Source organism: Acipenser ruthenus, chromosome 8 (genome assembly GCF_902713425.1).
Source record: "Acipenser ruthenus chromosome 8, fAciRut3.2 maternal haplotype, whole genome shotgun sequence".
Classification (NCBI taxonomy): Eukaryota; Metazoa; Chordata; class Actinopteri; order Acipenseriformes; family Acipenseridae; genus Acipenser; species Acipenser ruthenus.
This window is the reverse complement of record NC_081196.1, coordinates 19,424,947-19,451,305: the sequence shown is the minus strand read 5'-3', so window position 1 is coordinate 19,451,305 and position 26,359 is coordinate 19,424,947. Positions and strand designations below refer to the sequence as shown.

Sequence of the window (26,359 nt, the reverse complement as noted above, 5' to 3'; positions counted from 1 at the left end):
TTGAGATTCTCCCATCCCCCCATGCAACCAAACAGAGCAGAACAGAGGACCCTTCACAAATGCCCATAAATGGTCATATTTGCTCTGCCTCTAGTCAATCTGCAATTTATTGACAGACCCTGCATTCCAAAATACCCCACCTAAACTCTGTGCTCAATATCTCTCCATTGAAAGTACCATACATTCCAAATATTCTAACAATATGAATATGGACTATCAGATTTCCTTACATTGTCTTTCTCCTGAATGTCTTTGTAGTCATTTAATTTGCAATCATATAATAATGGATACTGCTGCAGCTCATAAATTAACTTTTTGCATGATTAACTTGTTCTGAGGCGTGTGTTTGACATGTGTCAAGGGTGTTAACCTTGCTTGTAATTGGTCAGTTTCATTCTAGTTGCGCGCAAAAAAAAAATAGAAACAGGTTCTATTTCAGCAACGCAAAATTTTCTCAAAGCAACATCGCTTGCATCTGGTGTGGATACTCCCATTTGACTGCACTGACTTCTAAATTATTCGCTCGCATCCAGTGTGGACGCAGCTTTACTCGGTGGTCCTGGTTGCATTGTGCAAATTGACGAGAGTGTCATGGTACGGGTCAAATATAGACGTGGTCGCAACCTGGGAAAGTCTGACTGATGGGTATTCGGCATTTACCAACCCGCTATCCAGCTCGGGTACCTCACCTTTGTTGAGTGTAGGAATGCGTTGACCTTCCTACCCATCATCACCAAGGTAGTGAGACAGGGCTCTGAAATACATAGCGATCAGTGGCCAGGGTACCATCAAATTTCAGCCCTGACTGGAAATCGGTACATTCACAAAACAGTATATCACTCAGAACACTTTACTGACCCTGACACAGGAGTCCACACTAACAATGTGTAGAATTACTGGACCTGTGCAAAAAAACAGTTAAAAAAAATGCAGGGAATAACAGAAGAAATGATTCCGTCATACCTTGATAAATTTATGTGGCGAGAAAGGTACGGCAAAAACATCTCAGAAGTATTTTCTAATATCCTACATCATATTGCAGACCGCACAGCTGTGCACCTATGCCGATAGCACAGCGAGGAAGCAAAATATTATACATTGACAGACAACATTCAGAGGGCGTGTGCACTACAAGAACGGAGACTTTCTTTCAACAAGCAGGCAAAAGGTAAAATACACGAATACTGTATTTACGTATTTTTGGGAGGATTGATTTGGAACAGTGATTAATCATAGTTTGAAAGATAACATTCAAGGTCCTTTATCAGAGATTTAAGCCCTCGTAATGACCAATCAGGTCAAAGGAAATCTCTGATCCATTTTCTAATTCGTTATAATGTTTCAAACTAGTTAAGCTCGTACATTACCAGGCAACCAAACCAATATTTTGTTTCAGGTCTGCCGATAGTAGTGACATGTCAATCACAGAAACAATGCAAATACATTGTGTCAAGTTTACATAGCAGTTAACTCATTTACAATTGCACATGATACACACACACACAGCACTAGCAACAACCAGGACAGACATACACATACAGATACAAAAGTGGCGCTCCTGTTATGCTGCTCTCCATATACTGTACGTAAATATTTCCCCTTGTAATAATTGCCATGAAAACAAATTGCTACAGTCCTTGTGAAAATAAATGTAGTACTCCATTGTATCTGCAAAAAACGATTTTTTAAACAAAAAATCATATATTTGTTTATTATTAATTTATGAATAATATTGTTAGTTTCTTTCTTTTTGTCATTTTTTCATCTTAGGTGCTTTTTTCTTTTCTTTTACTTTTCTTTCTTTGATTTCCTCTTTTTATGTCAGTCCAAATGCACACAGTTGCTACTTAGGACTGCTTTGCTTTTTATAGTGTTGTGGCAAAGTGGGCAGGTGTAGATGTGATGCAATGCTTCAAACAATGACAAACACAGTACTGGTGATATGATGGTTTCTTTTATTTATAATCCAAAGGTCGAAACTGACCAACAGAAAAACAATAATGAAACACAGGCAGTACCAAATGCTGGGTACTGCTCTGTATAAATAATACACAGGGAAGTCCCGAATGAATGAACAAATCCACAGACAATAAACACACACAGACAAAACATACACGGTCACCAGTCCTTTAGTGAGTGCAGTAGTGCGAGTGGTGAATTATAACAATGGTGCTCTAGTGCAGTGATGTTCCGGGTGGGTGCTGGCTTCTGGCGACAGCTCCGGAACTTTGTGTTTTAGCCATCTGACAATACAACAAGCAACAAATGAAGACAAAAAAACACTGACAGTACACTTAACACGGGTCCTTCCACTATCCACAAACATTTACCCAAGCGAAGGAACCGATTACAATTCTCCGTCCCCTTTTTATGCTGTCACACATGACCCCTTGGTAAACGAGTGCAAGCACATCTCCAATCAGAGGCTGCCACATCATTTACCTTCTGGGTAAATGCCTTCTTGCAACGGAGTCTCGCCTTCATCCAGACTGGCCGACTTCCTGACCCTGGGAAAGAACTGTCAGACCAGCCGGTCAAAAGAACTTTGTTCTTGCTGCTTAGCACCCTCACAGGTCGCGAGGGAGATTAACAACCAAGCATCATTGTATTTCTGTCACAAGTGTGTTCAATTCCTGATTGTGTCACTAAATAAACCTGGTTTCAGCGTGTTTCACGCAGTGCTGAATCGTCTGTTTAGGGCCCCATTGCGCTGTCATCAGAATCGCTTGGGCGAATATGTTAATGATACCACGCCCCGACATTTATGCCGACCCATGGCGATGGGGCAAGCGCTATATAACGGCGCAAGACATGTCTTCAGAATAGCATTTCAGCGGTGTTTTTTTTTTTATGTCTTCGCTCCACTTATGCGCCACAGAAACGGGGGCAAGCACGGTTCGTGCTTGCACTCGCGTTTGCTTCCTCGGTGTCCAATACATTTAATCTACAGGCATCTATTTAAATTTATATAAAAATGTATTGCAAATAAATAATTGCTGTCTGCGGCAATACATTAACCACAATAGCAACTAGTCTCCGGTTTGAACAACTGGATGCCATCGGATTACTTTCAGCAATGTAATTACAGCATATAACAAAACAGGACAGTCCTCTCGTCTCTAACACACAGTGAAGAGGTTACTGAACAAACAGCACGATCAGCATTAACACATGTAGACTACTAGATATTTTTAATTACAAAAACTAACATTTTTATATTTTGTTAATAATTGTAGGACCTAACGGTAATTTAAATACTGAAATGTACACAAATACACTAACCTGCACTCAAATCCTTATAAAAAAATAAAAGGTTAGCTGTACTTATTCTTTTACATGTTTTGCAAAAAGTTCACAAACCATGTGCGCTTCTGTGTACGAGGTACCTGAACTAAAGAAGAGCTCCATGTAAGCAGAATATTATTTTTTTAGTATTGAGGTGTTATTTAGGCGATTGGAAATACCCATGATGCCACACTGAAGCCTGAAGGCTACCAGAACACAAATGCATTTCTGAGCAAACCACATTACTCATAGTGAGGAAAACGTTTGTCTTCATTAGCAACAAAAACTAGTGCTGCATAAAAACACGAAAAAACAAACTTGAATTGTTATTTTTTAGCGTATCAATTTTCTAATAGTGATAGAACCCTCATAAGATGGCTTTACCGTCTGATAAGGCCCTTTTATTTAAGGCCCTCCCACTTTTATTTAAACAAAACAGAAGTATAATGAATTTACCCTTTACAATTACAAAAAACATTTACATTTTACAAACTAAAACCAAAATATAGTATAGTATTCTGATAGACACATCTGCCCGTGTTACTGTTTTCCTGGTATTAACTTGTTGTATGTGATTTTAATCCAGCATAGAAAATAAACATTCATGAATCACTAGAAATAAAGATTTAAATATTCTTCCTTAACAGGATTTATCTCATGAAATCCGCCTACACGTGGAACATAATCAAATCCAATTCTGACAATTATTTGTAAATCACATTTAGGTGACAGCCATGCAAAATCCATGAAAAAGACCAAAATTATTTAAAAACTGAATAGAAATTCAAACAAAACATTAAGTGAGCCATATCCAAAGGAGAACATGTTGAATCTAGAACTATAAATTATGAAGTTGTACCAAAATCTGTGATAATTTCAGATTATAAAAATGTACCAAATGCACCAGTTTACTGTAGTTCTAGTCAACATGATTGTACCGTAGGTCATGTTTCCATTAGGCTCTATTAGTTGCATCTTCATAGATAGACCAGAGTCTTGCCGTCGGAATGCCATTAAAACATTTTTTTTAAGTTTTAACACAGTGAACGTACAAGCAGATTAAATATGCTATTTAGCTAGTGTAACAGAGGCAGTTTGTTTAGAGGTGTGGTGTAGTGGTAGGTGGCCGCCACTAGGGTACCAGCAATGTTAGTCCTAGTGTGGGAAGGACATTTACGCAAGTGTAAACATAATTATAAAAATACAAAACAAAACACTGTGGGGAAAACAGCTAATAAAACAAAAGCTGGCCAAACACCGGCCGAGTGTTGCTCCTACTATAAGGGAAGTCCTGCTCCAGGAACATTCTCCCTAACACATGCAGACCAATACTTTTGTGAGACTAAAATCCTCTAAATGAATCCCTTTACAAACACCAGGATCCCAGTTAAAACACGGTGGTCCTTGTTGCACTTATGACCCCAGTTAACACACGGTGGTCACGTATTTGGTTCACTGACTGGATATCAAGTCTTCATGCTAATACACAAAGAACAGGGACAAAGGACTGGCTTTCCAGTTCCTTACTAAAGGCATGTGGCCAGGGTTGATTGATAATCAATTAATCAATCAACACCTGGCCACATTCCGCACATGGATTTAAATTAGGCAGGGAAGGAACTGAAGGAATTGAATAAACTTTATTTAAACTAAACAAAAACACACTATTTACATGTGAAGGGCTTCTGCCCTGCCACAGCTAGGCATAAAAAAGCCAGAGAAAAAAAATGGTCATCTTTTTTGTGACCAGTTGCATCATCCTCTGGCAGAATATGTTGCCCAATCTTAGCCACTGCACAAAAGAGCCAGGCTTGTTTGCACAATCAGTTATTGTGCTTTTAACATCTCATTTGTCAGAATCTGTATCACACAACACTCCCTGTGACATGCATGATGAAACCAATGGTAGAATGCTGGCTGGGATGGACATGTATCCAGCTGCATTTAGTCATTTTATGAAAACACAGCATACCAACATTTTTTCCCGTAATTTCTTCCAGAAGATCATATATCTACAGTAATCAGTCCCCCTCTGTTTAAATTGTGTGACATTTTGTTGCACAATCCAAGAGAGATCTTAAGACCCGTATCTGTACGTCTCAGTGACTGATCACACTCCCAGAGGCCGATTGCCTTGCTTTGGGTAAGTGGGGAAACATCACAGGCTTCCACTGATTGGCATCATACACTGTTTCATGCTCACTATACTAGGTTGGTATATTCATTTATTTCTATTGTTGAATTGCCCCATGAGTTATTGAAAAAGGGATTTCCAAAGCTAGCCAAAAAAACTATTGAGTTGCCACTGTGTGATGATAATTTTAGTCAAGTTTTCTTTTTCATATTATTCTCATAACGCCTGCTGTGAGGAGTTGTTTGTTGTTTTTTTATAATGTTCTATATATTTTTTCTGCTTCATTTCATATGCTACAGACAAAAATGTAATAGCCCTCTTTTGGTTATAAAAGTGAGTATTATATTTATTCTATGATATATAATGTATACAGTGATTCTATGTGTAGGTAATAAGGTAGTTCTCTATTGTGTTTTCATTCTGTCGATAATTTTAAAGCATATTTGAATGCCCTCTGCATATTCAATATTATATTTGGTTTGTAGTTTTTCGAAGATTTTTTATTTTTATTTTAAGATACATTCTGGTAGAATTTTTTTTTTCATTATATAGTTTGATTAGTGAATCAAAGCAGTCTTCTCTAAATTGGCAGTCCAGAACACCCCAAGGGATTTATGCAGTAGTAAGCCATTTGAAAAGCATTAGGACCCAGAGGAAACCTGGAGGTAGCTGCAAGAGCACAAGGAATTATTTGTATGCGATGCTGCTTGCCTTGCGCATTAATAGAAATACAGATAACGGTTAAGGATTCGCATCAGACGGATTAGGTTTTTACCAGGACCCAGATATTGAAGGACGAACATTCATCTTTGCGTATTTTGCCAACAGAGCTAAAACTCTCAAATCTGTTTTGTTTTCACCCAGAATTATACGATACAGGAAAGTTGTATAGATCTGGTCATGGAACTGACATCCTCTTTCTAAATACATTCAGGGCAGTGGGTAAGTTTACTTAAAATCTGAAGTTTTATTTAAAATCTTGAACATGTTTAAGACAACTGTTTATTTAAATTGTCTGTATGTGTGGGTTTGTGAAGTTTGATTCTGAGTAAAGCAGACACATTGAAATGTGTTAGCGTACCTGGAAGCGGCATTCGGTCAAGAGTGAATTAAGTCGAGCCCTGGTCTGAGATGCTCACTTGCGCAAGTAGTTCCATTTTCTTATTAAGTAGTTACATTTTCTTATTAAGACGACAGACAATCCAGTTACTGAACTTCAACATTTTTTTTTCTTAAAACCTGTGTACAGTCATTTTCTATTATATACGAGGAACCGACTATGGAAAAAGGGAATTATAATGCACCACAGAAGACAAGTGTAGTTCTACGTTTTGAAACGAGTCAAAATTAATTTATGTGAAGTTCAATAAAGACGCCGACGCTTGCCATAACTCTTCAGTATGACCTTTGTCGTGAATGTGAGCACTTAAAATATATGTGTTTTCTGTCAGTCAGTATTTATTTCTTTAAATAATGCGTTGTTTTAAGTTCTGCTTGCTTTTTTGCCAGACGAAATGTGTTATTTGGTGTTGTGTAGTCTCGTTTGTAAATCATTTGTTGGTAGCATTTGCTGTCAAATGTTGCGGTGAACCAGAAGTTTTGCATTATTTATGAAGAATAACTCATTTGGGATCATCTCATTCCTCCCGATAGAGGCTGGACCCAGTCTGCCTGTGGTGTAGTTACACACTGGAAACCCTATCCATCTCATCTATTGAGGTCTACTCCGCACAATTGCAGATGTGCAAGCAAAATATTGCTTGCTCTTTATTAAAATAAGCGTTGTTTAATGAGGCAAATGTAGCTACTTTTTTTTAGCCATTGAAGGTCTGGCGTACATGCCAACCACAGTGTGCAAAACACCCAAAGGCGATTTTTTTTTCTTTTTTTCCCCCTTTTTTAATTAATAGGGAGTGGGGTGGGTTGCATCATTTTATCTTGCCTGTATATGTTACAGAACTATGATCTACACATACCACAGGGGCTCTGGGAAGATTCGGTATCAATATGGTTAGTCTAATGTCAGGAACTGACCAATATTATTTTTTCAGTTCTGCAAGGTACTATTACATTTTCGAATCGGTCTAAAATATTGTAAAGTAATTAATAGGGATTAATTGTTTTTAGAACTAAACCTGCAGTATATATACAGTTCGAATTCATACTGATATGTTGTATAAACAGAAATATACTTGATTCAAGCAAACTAGTATGATTTACTGCGTCGTAAGGTATGCTGCGTATTAAAAGTTGTTATGTTTGTAAATGGGTTACAATTAAAGCACAGATAAAAACTATTTTTCCTATGAATCATAGTTGTGTGCAGTACGATATGAAATAATATACATCGATGTTTATGAAAGGTAATGATCATTTTATGATGTGGTGGGTGGAAATACAGAACAATACTTGGCCATACAGTAGTTTTGGATCAGGTTAAAATTTACAGTAAGTGATTGCACTAAATAGCTGGTGTTTACTTAGTGTGATAACAATAAACATAGAAAATAACACTTGTCGTTACACTTGTGGTATATCAAGCACAGCAGCTGTATATTTTAGTATGCGACATGCTGCATGGATCAGACCTTTCAACTGAGATAGTCTCCTATTGTATTCTTTCAAAGGGCTGTCTAGAGAGTAGACACCACATGGATGCTGTCCATAGGCTGTGGTGCTGAAGTCTTTTGAAGAATATGTTGTTTCAGCAAGTGTTAAATGCAGTAGGCCCAGGGCCGGCACAAGGAATTTTGCCGTCCTAGGCAATGAAATTTTGCTGCCCTCCATTTTCACTCTTTTTTTAAATGTTATATATATATATATATATATATATATATATATATATATATATATATATATATATATATATATATATATATATATATATATACTATATATGTATATAGTAATGAACCGCTGCATTGGAAGTGAAACAAGACAGGGAGACCAGATGGGATTCCAAATTTGCTGCTTTTAATTACTGTACTAAATAAAATAACAGCGAACCCCCCCAGTGTTCCCGTACTTCCAGATTTAGACTACACCACTGATCATGATATGGTTCCGTAACATCAGCAATAAGTTTTGCAGAACAAGAAACAGTGATCTAAATTGTTGAACATTTTGCGACTAAAGAAATGTGAAGTATAACATGTAATTATGTACTGTTTTTGCCGCCCACTTCAATTTGCCGCCCTAGGCGGCCGCCAGTTCTGCCTATATGGTTACGTCAGCCCTGAGTAGGCCTATCATATTTTCATCAAAAGTTGTAGTAAATGATTAAATAAATTAGGCAAATAATTCTAACAAACCAAATAGTCCTAAATAGAGTTAACTACACTGCACGGAACATATTTGATAATATGTTATCTAAATAGAGCCCTGCTCAGTTATCGATATTACACATATATTGATAATTCCCAGTTATTATAATAAAAGTATGTACAAAAATGTAAAAAATGTGAATTGATAAAAAAAAAAATCAATTATATCAGGATGTTTTAGCCCTATAGAATTGTACTTATTTTGTTAAATAAACCACATTTTTTATATTAAATAAAAATGGCATATGAATATGTTTTATGAACATCTTACCTGAAGTTGTAATATATTTGTATATTGGTAAGTATCTTTCTGATGGTTATACTTTCCTGGCCTTCAAAGTTAGAAAAGAGACCGCAAAATGGGCTTAAATTAAGCCATTGCTGGTACGTTGAAGTTGAAAAAACTTTTTGACACCTTGTGGTCTAAATTGATAAGTTGCAATTACGCTCATATACTGGCCTTTTTTAAGACCCGTTCTGAGGTTTAAACCGGTTTAAGTGGTATGTTGCAATTGACCCAAAGTGTTATATATACAGTATTTGTGACAAAACAAAACATATTTTTTAGTTATTTGTTATTTGAAGAACATTTCTGTCCAGGATGAACGGTATGTACTCTCAAGTTCCTTTGTAAATGCAGGACAGAATGATGTGAAATGTTTTCAGTGACATAGTGGCTGACAATAGAGCAACTACCAGTCCCTGTATTCCACAAACTAACAGTTGCTTCCCCTTTGGATCTGTACACTCCATCTAACAAAAGTAACCCAATGTATGCATGCATATCAACATGATCAAGTTATTTCCACTTTGCACCAAGTGCAGTACATGCCTGCCTTCCAGTTGGTCATTTCTATTCTAATTGTTTTGATTGCTGATGGTATGCAAAGATCAAATTCTGATGCTATATCATGAATGTGAGTAACAGCATATGTAGTAGGCCCAGAAACCATTTTGATGACATTGACATTTGATGGCTTACCTTGATTCATACATGGAGATGCTGCCCATGTTACATATAAAAGATCAAGTGAACACATTTTGCTTTCTTGCATACAAAGCTACACTGGATCACATTTAATCCAGCCATTATGTTTGTATACAAGAACAGTTCTAAAAAGCTTCTGATTTTCTTTTTATAAGTGTGTATGACCCCAACTTAGGAAAAGTAATTGAAGGTAAATGGAAACCCATAATAGGAGGGTTAATAGTTCATGAGTTGATGTTTTTTTTTTTTTTTTTTAAATTGTGCCTTCAAATCAGATATACAGAGAAACATGCATTGTCACCAATGGGACTAAATATCTGTGACTTCTTAAGACAGATGGCTGTTATCACCTGCTGCATATGTGGAGTGGAGGTGGCTACATGTTCATAAATATATATATATATAGAGAACTGTTTATACAAAAATTTGCTAAGGACATTCTTTTTCAGAAGTTGAGTGTAATCATAATCTGGGGGTATATGGAGGCATCTGCCTGCACGTCAAATCTGTGTTGAAATAGTGGATGCACGTTAAGGTGATCTAGGCTACTTACATTTGTTCTAATAATGGATGTAGGCCTTGGTCATCTACTTTTTCATGTCACTGAAAGCTGTAGTTTGGGGAGGAAGTATGCCACACTAACATACTTGTTTAAGATGCTATTCTCAAACATTTCTCCTGGAGCTAAACATCAATACATACATGGCTTGCTTTAATTTTGATATCTGATATCAAAATATCCTAAGTGGTTATTTTTTTATGTTCGTAACTGACTACTTTAATCTGTATAAGTACCTCAGTTTCTGGTTTGTGTCTGTACTACTTTGCAGATGAATCAAAGCTCCTGCATACCCACAGTGTAAATGTCTCAAGTGTTCCATGTTGTATGCAGTGGTATATCCAGCTAATGTAGCATATGGGGGAGTGTGTCACTTATGTGGACACACAACCTGCAGGGAGGGCTAACATATTGGTTGTGGATGTCATAGCCTACAACTGTAATATCTAGGCTTCTGTTTTCAGTGTACCTTTGTGGCTACCTTGAACTACAAATCTCAAGCTATGCTAAAATTTAACATTTCTTCCAGGTCATTTTTCTGCAGGGTTGTAGACAATTGAGTTGTACTGTGTGTCATTTGTTTATTTATTTATTATGACAACTAAATGGGTTTCAAACTAAATATATGTTTGACATTCAAACATTGAATCTATATTTTGTATAATCAGACCTGTAATGTGATATGTTTTTTTTTTCTTCTTTGTTGCGTCCTCATTGGATTTAATATAAATTGGACGATAGTAAAAAGTACATTGTTATTTACTGTGTGAAATGTAGTTTTGTGTCGGTTTATAAAAGTCTTTGAAATATGAACGTGAGTTATAAGAATTTTATCAAATGAAAAACTATTTTTCCAAATTACTAAGCTTCAACATTTTGGTAAAAATATATTTTTTGTATATAGTTTTTTTTATAAATGGTTTGCCATCATTTATATTTCAACTGTTTAGTTGTAGCAAGGTTAGAAAACATGGAAGAACTTCAAGAAATTACTAACATTTCACACTTTGTAACTTCCTGTCCTGAAAGCCAATGAACTATACTGGCTATCCTTCTCAGAAGTTAACAATCCCCACTTGACCTTTTACTTTATATCAACAGGAAGACCTTTCCCTCAGATTGAATTAAACATCATAACGTATCTCACAATATACTCATAGTGAAATTAGTCTGCTAGGTTGGTTTATTTTTTCATTTCATCCTGAGGCATGTTCAAATTATTCTTTCAAAATCTGAAGATTTGTGTTTGATTGCATACCTTGTAAAGCTTTGTGCACAAACAGAAGTAATTGAAATCTCAGCATTGAAAGTATTGAGTTAAGGTCACATGCTTTAGTGATTTTGTGAAAGGTTTTACTGAGGTGGAAAAATATAGTCTGTCAAGCTTGGTGATTTTATTAGTGTATTGATTATGCCGATTGCAAGTATTTTGGCTTACATACATATTTGTATGATGTGATAGGCTGTACCTTTTAGATTTACCAGCTTCCTTATAAATACATTTTAAAAGGTTGTTCTTTACGTGCAGAACCACCTCATTGCTTATGGGAATACAATGTTCTAAAATGCCTGAAGATGGGTTTTGAAAAAAACAGGATTACCAGATAGAGAGAATGATTTTGATATTATTGCTTCAGAAAATGCCTCTGGTTGTCTGTGAAGAACGATGTGTTCTTTGCACAGAGTGAACACTCAGTCATATCTGTTGTTGCTTTATTATACTAAGGGATAGTTCACCCTCGATTACAAATTACAGCTTATCATCTAAATGGAATTTAACTGTAAGAAAACTAAGAAAACAGTAGTAGATTTAATCTGTTATGAGTGATTTTAGGGCAGAAAACGGCTGTAAAATAACAAAACAAATCCAACTAACAGGTTGGTATTTAAAAGGATATTAACTGAAATTACAGTATATGGTCTTTTATTTGAAGACATGTGTGGAAGTAGTCTGTGTTGCTTTGTAATTTGGAAGTTCTCTGGGTAGGAGGTTCACAGCCAGTGGTATGGGGAACACTTGTCGTCCATACTTAACTCTGGTTCCTGAAACATGTCCCAAAATACAGTGCATCTACCAATTTCCACATACCCAAGCAGTTTATCTATTACATTGTCTACACCTAACACACACAAGTTATTTGCCTTGCTATTTGCTATTTCTCCATCTTTTTAATAGATTATTAAATATTCTCAAGATATAAATAATCAATCACTGCTTAAATTTAAACACTTGCAACAATTAGCAAGACATTATATACAGGATAATAGATTGTATAGCATAAATACGGGTACATTTTGGTCTCATATTGGTGGTGGTTTGTTGGAAAAATGCTTTATTTCTTAAACTGTGTTATATTTCACTTGTTTGTTCACATTTTTTTTAAATACGGGTGATAGTTGTATTCCATTATACTGCTAGAGATCCCTCCCTTAGCAATTTAAGCTAACTTTGTGTCAAATCATTTAATTTTCATTCCACATTAACTCCTCTCCACAACAAGACACCTGATTCTCATGTCTTCTGTTGCATCTGTGCAGCAAGGGTTCTAAAATGTTCCTGGAACAGAAGTACTTTATGCTTTACAACTTCAGTCAACATTAAGATTATGGATTATGTGAGGACTGCCATTATAAATGTTAGTAACTGTATGCGTTTCATGGTGCTTTTTATTTAATTCAGGTTTTGTTATGATTCTGCAATGTGGATCATGAAGCGTAGTATTATAGCCCAGTACTGGGTTCAACATCACCCCCATGTATGTGATGCAATAGAAATTGAGCTGTTGCTGCATAGATGCAACAGACAACTTGTGGATTGACTGAATGTGATGTTATTGGTGTTTTCAATGCATTAAGTGAGGTGTACCATACACTTAAGGAAAATGTCCTGTTTTTAATTATGTTACAACAGTAATTATAAGGACTTATTAAAAGGAAGTTTCCTTAATCATATTCTAGTTTCTGAAAGAGGAGGATATATGTTTTTTAATGAAGTCTGGGTGCAATAAGAACACTTAAGTAGGTAGTGAATGGTATAATTAGTCAGGTAATTGGTTACAGTATGGATCAGTGATTTTGCTAGGATTTTTCAGGGAGGGTACTTTGCTGCCTGTCAAGGGGGTGTCTGCAAATGCCAAGCATCATTTGCAGGAGTAAGGGATCATCTATAAATGACCAAAAAAGAAAAGGTCAGTAATACATAAAGTTTAATGTAAATAATACCCTTTGCTCAAAACAGCAACGATATAGATAAAACTTAAATTTTTGGCGAGAATTAGCAATTTTATTAATCTTTTCAATTTATTTATGCAGATCAAGTTTTGCTTGCAAAATATGTTGCTTTGGTGAACCTGAATATAAATGTGTAGTTATTACATATCTATATAACACATCTCTCCAGTAATATAGAAGGGAGGCATTTTTTGATAAGAATGATTATGGTGAATCCCATATACATGTTATCACACAAGTTTTCTATGTGATAGCAGAATTGATAGGGATGCTGTGAGATGTACTGTATCAATGAATTATAGGGATTCTGTGGAAAATCCTGCTGAATTGAGTGTATGTGTGTGTGGGGGGGAATATTGGATTGGTAGGGAGGGGGTTAAATTTCTCCCTGTCAAATGATTGAATAAATGAGTAAAGGATTAATTAGGCTCCAGCCACAGGTGTATAAAATAGGTGTTCACGGGTGATAGTTTAGAATTAGTAGAATTAATGTTGGTGCTAGAGGTGGAGGCGGAGGTCCGTGTTTGTGGTCCGTGCTGTGCTCTCGTTTACATTCGTGAGTTTTTGTAAAACGTTTTGTTTCGTGCCCTTGTGCCCATGTGCAGTTTGTTTTCTGAAGTGTGTTTTGTCCATGTTATTTTTGTGAATAAAGAGCGCATTAGTGCATTTAACTTGCAGCTTTCTGTGTCTGCGTCTCTCTCCCTGTCAATACCATCTGGGCTGTGACGCTGCCGTGCCACACATGAATATGGTGGTGTTCAACAACTTTTAAATTATATTCAGGCAGGTCACTTTATATGGAATTAAAATATAACACAAAGTAGTAAACCTTTCCCATAAGTACTTTATAAAAAGTATAATTTTATAACTGCTACCATGTAAACCAATTAATTGTGTTTTATACCAAACTTAACACTTAATAACGGTTGAGTTACATATATTTTCTTCTTTGTTATGCAATTCAAAGTTGAGAAGCTGACATTCATTAGTATAGGATTGGTGTGTTGAACAGATTAATAACTATGAAATTATATTTGAAAATTAAGGAACAAAACACGCCAATCAAGGATAGGCATCTTTTGTCAAACAAAAACTCTGAGGAAAGTGAAAAAAGGCAGACATCCTACTACTCCTGTGTATACGAATGGGGTTAATAACCCTTTTTTTAAAAGCGGACCTCTCCTGGTTTTAATAACGCTCCATTGAGAAGGTGCCAACAAGTGTCTTACACCTTTGTGGATTTCACAGATTATATAATAAACATGGGAACACCCCAAATGCGTTTACAAAGCGCTATTAAGAAAATGTGTGTGTAGCACTAATTCAAGCGCACACACTGACCTTTGTGGGTTAGATCATTTGCTGAAGAAGGATATTAGCACTGATATTAAGTCAGAGATGGTACTAGCAGTTTGTGAATCGGTCCAAAGAGTTTAACTACAAAAACCTTTTTCTACAAGATTCCCCGTTCTGCAGCATGTGGCTTACCAAATGCCTTCAAGTAATGTGTGCCAAGAAAAGAAATGAACACAACACCTGAGGCACGACCCTAGTTGTCCACTTACACTGTTTCAACTCCCATTGAGCAAATTGCTTGGAGGTACAATACAGTTCATTACTCAGTTCTGACATGGACATTACCCATTGCTCTAATGGTAGGTCATTTATGGCATGGCCCAGGTCTCATCACAAATCTGTCTGTTTAAGTGACATCTTTTCAATGGAAACTCAATTAGTCAAGTATGGGGCATACAATGAACAGCACTTACTTTGGCTTTGATGTTTAGTTTCTTGATACGTCATTGGTTTTTATTTATTTTTATTTTTGTTTGGTTTGTTACTTCTCCATTTTAAATAAGCTCACACTATGCAAGTGACGGTTATATATTTAGGTTTATAAGTTTAGTGTTTTATGTACTGTATTGGGACAGGGACACCAAAACTATGGTTAAGCATTATTATTTTTTTATTTAGCAGACACCTTTATCCAAGGCAACTTACAGAGACTAGGGTGTGTGAACTATGCATCAGCTGCAGAGTCACTTACAACTACATCTCACCCGAAAGATGGAGCACAAGGAGGTTAAGTGACTTGCTCAGGATCACACAATGAGTCAGTGGCTGAGGTGAGATTTGAACCGGGGGTCTCCTGGTTACAAGCCCCTTTTCTTTAACCACTGGACCACACAGCCTCCTATACATGGCCAAAGGGGTACTTGGTTTGACAAGTGAGAGAATAATTATTCCTAAAACAATTTATTCTAAAACTGTTTTTAGTTTTTATTTGCATTATTGAATATTAAAATGAAAAGCAGGTGTCTGAGCAAGTGAGAAAGCTCAATTATGATTTATCTAACCAATCAGTGATAGCAAGAAGAGGGGTTTTGGCAGAGATGAAATTGCTGTAATTTGAAGCATCCCTCCATATTTCAAACTAAAAAGGAACAGAAAAGCATAAACATATTCTTATTGGATGTATACATTACAAACAGACGTTGATTCTGAATCTAACTATAAGAAGGATTCTGGCGTTTTAAGTTCCTGTTGTTATATGAAGTTTGTTTTTAGATGTAAATATCCCACTGAGGATAACAGTTTGGGTATATATTCTTTCAGTATTGAAGTGCAGGTACCGAAGAAAATAATTCTTTTTTGGAGTTTCAAGCTCTTCTTTCCCCTCCACCCAACTAATCCTACCATTTAATAAAATCAACGGTTCCCTCTGGCAGCACAACTTACCACCAAAGATGAATACAAAACAGTTGTCCACCATAATTATACAATATAATGTACTTCATACATACTGTATTAAATATTAGCATTCATTGTAACGTGTGAATAATTGTGTAATGTGAGTTTGTAAATAAATAAATAAATAAATAGAAAGTCTATCAAACCTATTATCACAGTGCATTTTGTATTTCTGTTATGCTGAGTCTTATAATTTCAATCATATTGAAAACCTGTCTGACATTTTGACCACAGGGTGCACAGCTGTGTCTCATCAGTATGCATCAAAGATAATAGACTGTGAATGGTGAGTGACTCTGTGAGTGACACCATATCACTTCAAACAGGAAATGTTATTACTGCCAATTGCTGGAGATGAATGCAGCATCGCCATCTATTACTTAAGAAGAAAGGGTTAGTTTTTTTTTCACCTCTAGGGCTTATGATTATTTTCCTTTTAAAAAGTCCCTAATTTATTAAAATAACTAGAGAGCTGAAATGACAGAATACAGATTAAAATTAATAAGCGTTGCTGTATGGTTTTGTATTATATAAATATCATTAAACTAAAACAAAATTTTGCAGGAATTCCTTTATGATGCTTTCCAAACACTTTTACATAGAAATCGTTTTCAATGTCTTAAAAAATATTTTTACTCGAAAAACATTTGTATATTTCTAAACTGTGTAAATTGTAGTAAAAGGTCAACAACAACAATACAAGCCATTGCTGCAGTAGATATTTACCACAAAGTAACCTTTTAATATTTGACATTCCACATACAAACATTTCAACATGTAATTGAGATAGCACTATAAAGAGGAATAAAGTGAACCTCTACTCAATGAATGAATGGACGACTGGTGTCTTCTAAACCAGAAGGGATAGTATTAATACCGTTTTGTTTTTTTTAAATAATTTAGTCCTCGCCAATTTTTTTTTTAACCCCCGTTTTCTCCCCAATTTAGTATGGCCAATTATTATCTGTATCCTCGGCTCACCGCTTGCAACCCCCCCGCCGACTTGGGAAACGGCAGCTGGAGCACGCGCCCTCCGAAACGTGCTCCTGCTAAGCCATCATTTTTTTCACTGCAGATCCACAGTGATGCCACCCGACCTATAGTGCCAGAGGACAACACAGATCTGGCAGCTCCACTGCAGAACCACAGGCGCCCTATCGGCCACAGGGGTCGCTGATGCGCGGTGAGCCGTGGATTCCCCTGCCGACCTAAGCCCTCCCTACCCGGGCAGCTCTCGGCCAATTGTGCGCCGCCCCCTAGGAACTCTCGGTCACGGTTGGGTGTGATATAGCCTGGATTCGAACTTGCGATCTCCAGGCTATAGGGCACATCCTGCACTCCGCGTGGAGCGCCTTTACTGGATGCGCCACTCGGGAGCCCCCCTATTAATACCGTTTTTGTATTTGAAATTTGGAGAAAGGCAGAATGAAAGAAAAATGTTTTTTTTAATTGACATCCCTTGAAAGGTTGACATAATATTCATATTCTGGTTTTGAGCTCTCATTTTGGCAATACCTAAAAAAGAATTACCTAGAAGATCGCCGTTACAGGTAAGAGCGGCTGGCAGCGCCTTGTTTAAACTCATTTAAACTCTATTTTGAGGGGTATGTTTTATCTGCCATTTCAAAACAGATCGGGACGGTATTTCGTACGCTCTGTGTCTGTGTGACGGATCCATTTTTTTGTGCAAGTTTTGTGAAAATCCGTGCGGTAGTTTTTAAGTTACAGAAACACCATATCAGGCAGGTGGATAGTACTTAGAGTGACTTTTTTTTGGAACCTAAAAAATTGAAGTATTTAGCAAGTTATTTACATTTTTCTCCGCATATGCGCGGTTTCTTATTTGATAACTGATAAGTTACGCATGTGCAGTCAGGCTCCACCACCAAGAGTAAGTTATTATTATTTATTATTATTTATTTCTTAGCAGACTCCCTTATCCAGGGCGACTTACAATTGTTACAAGATATCATATTATACATTATTTCACATTATACAGATATCACATTATTTTACATACAATTACCCATTTATACAGTTGGGTTTTTACTGGAGCAATCTAGGTAACGTACCTTGCTCAAGGGTACAACAGCAGTGTCCCCCACTGGGGATTGAACCCACAACCCTCCGGTCAAGAGTCCAGAGCCCTAACCACTACTCCACACTGCTGCTAGTGGGTATTTGTCAGTTTAATAATTTTCTATGAGTAATTTAATTTGAATTCCTTAGGTCACACGTCTTGTGGTTCTTGTGGATCCTGACTTTATCCATTTCATTTTTTGCGACTTATTATTATTATTTTTTTTTTTAAATGCTTCCGACCTTAATTCAATCTGTGAAGCTAAACTCCGGATGCAGTACCATGATTGACAGTGCCATCTCCAATGAGGAATCCATTCGGGGAGTCTGAATTAAATTGTACCTCTTTTAAATATTTAAAGCCAAGATACTAGACAGTATATATTTTGTTTAAATGCACTATATACCTTAAAACATAAGCATAAAAGATCCATATTCGTAATACTAATATATTGTGTACGATAACGTATTACAAACAATATAATGTACATGATAATTAATATTACCAAATGTTTGAGGGTTTTTTTTTTTTCCGAACACAACAATCACATAATAAATTACTCACAAACAATTATGGATTTGCAGCATTTGAGTGATCATTTATGTTCAGAACCCTCCTTCCCTGTCAACTGAGATGGACAATACATACAGTGTAGTTATGAATACACTAGGATTGCTGCATTTGGCAATGTTTGATCTAATATCATATTGCAGAATGCAATGGTGATATTCAGAATGGAATCTTTCACCTTCAAAAATGTTTTATTGTGAATAAATGATCTTATTGTCTTTGAAATGGCATTTCTACACAAGTATAGTTATTACATTACACAGTAGCAATTCAATAATATCAAATTCTGAGATTCTATTTCATTGCTGATTACTGCTGCAAATCTTTGATTTCCACTTTCCATCTCTCTCTATCTCTATCCTCCAGCGTCCAATCTGCAAACCAGGCACTTCCTGGATGAAAACATTACGTATCACAGTATTTCTATTTATGATATTGTTACTTCATAGAATCAGTTTTCTTCAAAATATTTAATTTCTTACCTAATACTGGTATTTGTGGTATTTGTTTTGTATATTTTTTCTATTGCAGTTTCTGCTTGGATCATTAGTATGCTGTGATTAATAGATACAAATCATTTTTTCAGCCACTTTCTACTATTAAACTATTACTATTAAAGGTGATGAAATGTGTTAAATATCCTATCTTTTGTGTGCAATAAATGAAGCCCACTAATCAGCTTTTCTGAGGTTTGTTTAGAAGCTACCCTGATTGCAGAAACAGGAATTTACTTCTGAAGTATTAAGTCTGGTAAATAGTAGGCATGTAGGCAAACCCTTTGTTTCTCAGAATAGCTGTATTTCCAAATCCCCCCTTTAACATGCTGTAAGCTGATGGGCATCACTTTAAATGGAAAGGAACCTGTTAAACTTGTTAATTGCATGATGAAATTTCCTGCCTATTCCATTTTTTCGGTACCAATCAATGAGCATGAGAAAGCATCTTCTGACAATCTAAATTAGATAACTACACATTTTACGAAGGCTAATTTCTTTGCTGATCTTGGCTGGAGTTTATTTTTTGAGTCAACAGTATAGGTTGAGACATGGATCAAGATGTAATAATATGAAATCCTATTCCCTTTTCGGATCAAATGTTGTCACTTCTTTATTTACGAAAGGAATAATATTAAATCTTCCTTAATATAAGCATTAGCACTAGCTTATGTAAAATGTGCACAGACATTTTCAGATTGTCAGGAGATGCTTTCTCATTATCATTGATTGGTACTGAAAAACTACATAGATGGAAATGTCATCATACAATTAAGTTTTTAACAGGTTCCTTTCTGTTTTAAGTGATACCTGTTGGCTTAAAACATGTTAAAAAGGAAATTTGGAAATAAAACTATTTGGAGAAACTTAAAGGGATCAACCCCACCCCCTGCCCCTCAGTAATTTGAGCCGTGACGTTTGCCTCTTTTGCTGAATGAAAAACATATGTTTTTATCAATATGTTTTTTTTTTTCTTTTACTAAACTAATAGCTGTGATAAAGTAAAATACTTATAAAATACCTTATAGAGCTATGTGACAGAAAGACAATGATTCTTGGTGGTAAATCTCCCTCCCGACCTGTGAGGGTGCTAAGTAACAGGAACAGAGTATCCTGGACTGCTTGGCCTGACACTTTGTTTCTAGGGTTAAAAGGAAGTTGGTCAATTAGAAAAGGGGCGGAGCTTCGGTACACTAACTCATCGACCCGGAAGGGAAATGATGTGGCAGCCGCGGATTGGAGGAACGGCTGCAATCATTTACCAAGGGGAGTGACGGTATAAGTAGGGGTTGAAGCGGTGTAATCTGGTCCTTCGTTTTGGTTGATGTTTTGTGTATCCATAACGTGAGTGTTTGTTTGTTTTGTCTAATTGTTGCTTGTTATCATTAGACAGCTAACACATTCTGTCGCCAGAGGCCAGCACAAACCCGGAACAGCACTGCACTTTTATCACAAATAACTGTATTTGCACCACTAGCACTAATTCACGCACTAACAAACTTGCGTATGTGTTTTGTGTTTTGTGTGGGTGTATAATAAAAATGGCAGTATTATTTCGGGACAAACCTGGGGATTACAAATTAAGTAATACACACTGCAGTATTACTTAACTTCATTTATTGTTTACTGTTTGTTTTGCAGTCAGGCACTGGACACAAAAACATCATTAAACAAATTTTGCACCTGGATTATAATTGTCTGTCTGTTCATTGATCACCTGCACCTGCACACTGTTAACCACTTTGCCACACACTGTCACATGTATGCAACAGATAGTATTAACCAGGATGTGATTATTTTTTTGTAATTGTTTTAAACTATTAAAAGTGGGACTGTCCCATCCAAAACAGGACATCTGGTCACCTTATGTATATGTGTATAAGGTATCTGAAATGTGGTCCTACTTGGGAATGTTTTTATAATAGTAGAGAATTTTTCTTATACAAAACCTTATACAAAGAGTTGCACCAAAAACATTCTAAATGGATGGATCTACTTTCCATTCGATTTCATTTAGCAAACAAATTTAGTATAGTAACCTATATGAAAAATATTATTCTGGAACCATTAATATAATTGCTGATTGTTTATGTAATTAAAGGTGTTTTCACACTGTGTCCATTTAGAGGGTTTGGTCCGCACTCGGTACGGTTCGGTACGTTTGGTGTGAAGTATGAACAACAAAGTCCGCTTGGGAAACTAACTGTACCGCGTCCACATAAAGAGGTGGTCTCGGCCCGTTTGGCAAACGCACCGATTCTGGTTTGCTTGTTAAACCTCTATGTGAACAACTACTGGACTTGGTCCTTTTGCACACAGGAAACAAACTATACAAGGTAACCTGACCAGGAAGTAAACATTTTGCACGTAGTTGAGTTCATATTCTGAAAAAACAAGTAGAGCAAAAAAAAAAAAAATGTCTTTGGGAACTACATTAGGGTTACCAGTTATCCTGTGAAAAATGGGATTATCACGCTTCAGCCTTAATTTGTTGTCCCGGTCGTAAAAAGTAACATTATATATATACAGTATATATAAAACTGCATCGCTGGGCTCTACAAGTTAATAGCAGAGTAATTAGGTTGTGTTATAAAATAAACACTTATAGGGATTATTTGTTTAATCATTCTGATTAGGAGTATATACCATATGTTTAAATGACAATAGCTGATCTATTTAAAAGAATATAAAGAAAATAATGAGTTGTTATCATCTGCAATAGATTCTCCCCAATGTTCAATTTCTAAACTATTATTGTGTTATTATATACTGTTATTTTAACAGCTTCAGAGTTGCTACTGTGGAAATCTGGACAGTGGGAGAAACTGAAGCTCTGACAGAAATTTGGTCAGGCAACAAAATCTAGGCCGAACAGGACAAAACTCATAAATAGTAAAATATATTCAGTATTTTCTTAAATTACTTTGTTTAATGCCGACAGTAGAATTGTGTAGAATTGTGTAAACTGCATTATTCTTCTACTGTAGGCATTCACTTCGTCTATGAATTAAATTAGCAAAGTGCTCCCCCAGTGCTTTCTTCCACAGCAATATGTAAGAATCTAAAACATGCTATATTAAAAACTGGAGCAATTCATCAATAGCTGCCATCTTTCAATATGCCTTGCAGGATATTGTAAACATCTGGTTCACACATCATATAAACGAACCAAGTTCATTTGAAAACTTAATTGTGAACACAAACGGACAGTCCTGAAAAAAAATGGAAAAGAACCAAAAAAACAAACTTTAGTTTGCATCCAAACAAATTCGGTCCCTTTGCTTGCAGATACGTGTGAACAGCAAACACACTGATACGTTGCTTCAAACTAAATGAACCAGACACGTCCATTAGAAACGGACCCAGTGTGAATGCAGCCTACGAGTGCTATCTGGCTCTGTTGCAAATTGATCATTACATTAGATTAAAGCTGCTGCTTAAGTGTTAAGTAAACAGGTGTTCTGAATTATAGCTTGTAATACCATATTTTGCTTTGGTCACCGGAAAAAAAATACATTTCTCTGTGTATAAGTGGTGCATAATTTACAAAGTAAAAAATGTCATAAAACAGCTTGAAACACTGTAGGGATGCCACACTATAATTGGGGAATTTTTCATACTAAATGTTTTAATGGTTTTTAAGACGGTTTTCTGTCTGGTGTTTAAAATTGCAAATATGCTGCACAAGCTCTTTCAGAAGGGCCGGACAAAGTGTGATGTGTAGCACTTTGTCATTTGATTTGCTCTGGTAAAATTACCTGTGGGATTAAGAATGGTTATTTTAGAAGAAAAAACAGTTGTCAAATACCGGTAGTTTTATACAAAAGAAAAATTATGAAAGAAAGAAAAAAAGCCAGCATTCCATAGGACTGTTTAACCCTTAAAGCACTCTGTTTGCTCTGACTGACAGCTTTTTTGTGGTTTTGATTAATTCCAGGTTGAATTGGAATATAAATACCCCCCAAAAAACTATATTTTCTGAAAGCAGCCACTAGGAATGATATGATTGGAAAATGTTGGCATACAAGATATTGTATATTTAAAGCTACCAACCATCCTGATTTTCCCAGGACAGTTTTCTTTTGTTGCTTAATTACCGCGAGGCAGCATGACGAAATTCCAAAAGTGAAATGCATCTTGAATATTTTTATTTTCATAATGTATTTTATGTCGGAGCTCAGATATAGAATAAAATGCGGAACAAACTAGAGAGAGTAAATATTAGTTGACTTCAGCACACAGCACAGCTCCACAGCATTTGTTGCAACTTAATAATAATTATAATAATAATAATAATTCTTGCAACATGTCCCGGATTTAGGCTTCGGAAAGTTGGTAGCTTTATGTATATTATAAATAATGCTACACAAACCAATGTATTATAACGATATTAAAATAAGTAGATTCACACAATGCATTTCTAGTAAAGCTATGTGTCAGAACCAGATTTGAATAAATGCTGAATTAAACAACAGGCTATGATTAAATTACAAAAGAAGAAGAAGAAGAAGAAAAAAAACAACAAAAACCTAGTTGCAAAATATTACTTTATATAACCATAATGTTTCCCTACATTAGATACTGTACATGCACAGTACACTAAAATATAATCATCATTAAAATGCTGATTTTAAAAAACAAACAAGAACAAAAAAAACTTGGGGTGAATAGAACATCCAAAAACCAATTTAATAAGAAGTCGAATGAAATGCTATCCAGTGCCTGTCCAAAACCCAAAGCAAATTTAAAAACTTCATCTTGATGCTTCTGAGATGACAGTTAGGCTACCATTCTAGGTATTATGTAATTATGTAATCTACACAGATTTATATGTTTCGAGGGGACCGCTTGGCATGCTGACACGGTATAACCAAAATAAAATTTGTGCCCCCTTGTACTGGAACGATGGGCTTGTTCTTACATGCCGACAATTTGGGCTTTATAATGTTTCTGTGTAGGCCAACATGTTGAAGTACTTTACGAGAGTAACCAAATGTTTAAAATTCAAAGTTAATATCGTTAAAGTGGTTAGAACATTCATACGTTCTTTATTAGTATTCTAGTTTGTTTACATTTGTTAGCCTTGAGTTTGATCGAAGTTCCATGGAATGGAGCACTGTGCCTTTAAGAAATGAATAATTTGAACAGAGGTAGGTGACGTCACAGATGATATGTGAATATGTCTGGACTTAAAGTGTACCGTCCGTAGTTGTAGCAAAGATAAGAAATAAAATAAAATATATCTAAAAAGCTTTACCATCACTGAAAGAGACACTGCTTCAAGCAAACCTCTCCATGAGTAGAGAGAGAGAATCTCATGATTGCTATTTGTTGTTGACCATTGTTGATTTATAGCAGTTTACATAAACCATATTGTACTATTTGTCAGTTATGTAAATATAGATGTAATAAGATTAAAAATGATAGTATGTATTAAAAAGTGACTGGCTGCAGACATTTCCCTTCCATGTGGTTAAAAGAGTACAACCAATGGTTCTCATTTCATTCCAATCAGGAAAACCACAGTTCCATATCCATACAGTAAACCACAAGCCATTGTAAAAGTACAGGTGTGGAATTGGACTGATACAACCTATTTCTCAGGTGGTTGTAGACGGTTGCGCCTGGAATGTTCATGAAAACAGGATGTACATCTCAATGTATCCTATCATAATCCTAATGGTAAAAAAAAAAATGTATGTAATTGTGCAACTTCAGGAAGCCTTCATTCACTCCTCTTAAGGCCAGGACACACATATGCGGCGCACCACAGCAAGGCATTTTTGCAGTGCGATACCGCTCGTCCTTAACCAGGCACACAATATTGTAGAAAAATGTAATGGTAGTTGTCAGTACTACACAGTATGCTATGTCCTTGAATATAATGTACAAATATGGCCAGAAGTTTAGCATCACCTAGAATGTTAGGATTGAGATCATAAAAAAATGAACATAATTGATATATTATTAACATCATGTAATCAAAGAAACTACAAAATTATATCATAAAAGTAAACCGTTAGATTTCGAAATGTCACATTTTTCAATTTGTCTGTTTTTTATCAAGTATATGAAAAACTACAAAGCGGTATGTAATTCAAGATATTAACGTAACATTATTCAGCAGGTCTCATTCAACTTTATGAAACAACATTTGTTAATTCTATAGGCTGATGCTAAACTTTTGCCCATAGCTGTTATGTCCCTGTGGCAAGCTGACCTGTGCGGTGATGTCAGACCCGGAAGAAACACAGCACTGCGAGGTGATATGGTGAATGAAAGCCCTTGCTTGCGCGTTTTAATAATACACAGAAAATAAAACAGCACACTGCACTTTGAGCCAAAATAAATAAACAAACAAAACGGACTAACACTGAACAAACAGTGGACGAACAAACAAGTATCACGCAGGTTTAAAAGCCAGCATGCTTAGCAATTGTTATTTCTTTTGTTTTTTTTATTAATTCTTTCCTCTCCACACCCATTCTCCACTCTTGAACACACAACCCCGGGTGAGTGCTTCATGCCTCTATATATACAGTTGTGCCGGGATTCAATTACTAATTAATTATTCCCTTGAATCCCAACACGTGAAGTAATTTGTATAATCCCCGTGCTCACATGCTATTACATACTTTATCTGCATGTGAAGTGATTGTGCAATCCCCGTGCCTAAATACAACTATATATTTTAAATCACTTATGCTACACAGACCCATTTATATCCCGTGCACCATTATATCCACATATAACAGACAACATGGAACACAAAGATACGCACAGGGGCAGGGCACACTGCCACCGTCTCTCATATAACGTACATATTTTAAAAAATTGGTTTGTTTATCAAAGTTGTTTTCTGTGATCTATTTCCAAGTGTATGAAATAAGTGATCAACTTGACTAAGAAACTTACAATACATTGCTGACAGCAAGTAGCCTACT

At 35.9% G+C, this 26,359-nt stretch overlaps 1 protein-coding gene across 3 annotated transcripts in view; it reads left to right on the top strand.

Annotated features, from left to right (window-relative positions):
- Positions 1–6,163: 6,163 nt before the first annotated feature.
- Positions 6,164–26,359, top strand: part of LOC117406858 (roundabout homolog 1-like) — a 409,265-nt gene continuing 389,069 nt past the window's right edge. For all 3 annotated transcript variants that reach the window (XM_059028687.1, XM_059028686.1, XM_059028684.1), the window contains exon 1: positions 6,164–6,361. The gene's annotated coding sequence lies outside the window, so the exon portion shown is untranslated. The remainder of the gene's footprint in view (positions 6,362–26,359) is intronic.